This window comes from Octodon degus, unplaced genomic scaffold (genome assembly GCF_000260255.1).
Source record: "Octodon degus isolate 3935 unplaced genomic scaffold, OctDeg1.0 scaffold00238, whole genome shotgun sequence".
Classification (NCBI taxonomy): domain Eukaryota; kingdom Metazoa; phylum Chordata; class Mammalia; order Rodentia; family Octodontidae; genus Octodon; species Octodon degus.
In genome coordinates this window covers 55699-56698 of record NW_004524814.1, presented here as the reverse complement: position 1 = coordinate 56698, position 1000 = coordinate 55699, and the positions used below count along the sequence as shown (strand labels likewise).

Below are 1000 nucleotides of genomic sequence, written 5' to 3'. Positions count from 1 at the left end.
AAAATCTAATTACAGAAAAGAACTATTTTCCAATTTTCATTATGAATAAGTGTTGGATTTTTTTTATCAAAAGCTTTTTCTACACCTATTTATGTGATCATATGGTTTTTGTCTTTGGCTCTATTGATTTGAATTTGCATATGTTGAAATATCTCTGCATTCCTGGGATAAATCCTACTTGGTCATGGTGTATAATCTCAATGATTTGCTACATTCTGTTTGCTGGTATCTTATTGAACATTTTTTGTGTCTATATTCATTAGGGAGATTGACCTGTAGCTCTCTTTTTTGGTTGGATCTTTCTTTGGATTTGGTATCAGGGTAACATTTGCCTCCAGGAATGAGTTGGGAAGATTGCTTCCCTTTCAACTTAATTGAAGAGTTTGAGGAGTGTTAGCATTAAGCCTTCTCTAAATTTCTTATAGAATTCAGGTGTGAATCTATCAGAACCAGGGATTTTCTTTGTTGGTAAGTTTTTAATTACATTTTCATTAACTGATATAGGGCTATTCAATTTTTTTTTTATTTTCTTGATTCAGCTTTGGTAATTCAGACATATCTAGGAGTCTGCCCATGTCTTCTGTGCTTTCCATTCTATGTGAGTAAGGATTTTCAAAATAGGTATTAATGATCTGAATTTCCACAGGATCTGTAGTGATTTGATCCTTTTCATTCCTCATTGCATAAATTTAAGAGTTTTTCTTTCCTTTTTTTGTATAAGATTGGCTAGGGATTTATCAATTTTAATTTATTCTTTCAAAGAAACAACTCTTCATAATTGTATTAGTTTCTTAGTCTCAAATGTGTTAATTTCTGCAATAATCTTTATAATTCCTTCCCTTGTATAGCCTTTGGACTTGACTTGCTCTTCTTTTACTTGAGGTTTGAGGAGTAGCATTCCATTGTTTATTGCACTTATTTTGTTTTCATGATGTGAGAATTCACTGGTATTAACTTTCCCCTTAGGGATGCTTTCTTGTATCCCACAGGTTCTGGAATA

General features: G+C 32.0%; 1 pseudogene; it reads right to left on the bottom strand.

The window, feature by feature from the left end:
• The window catches only part of LOC101579928, a 23156-nt pseudogene that overhangs the window by 2364 nt on the left and 19792 nt on the right, over window positions 1–1000 (bottom strand).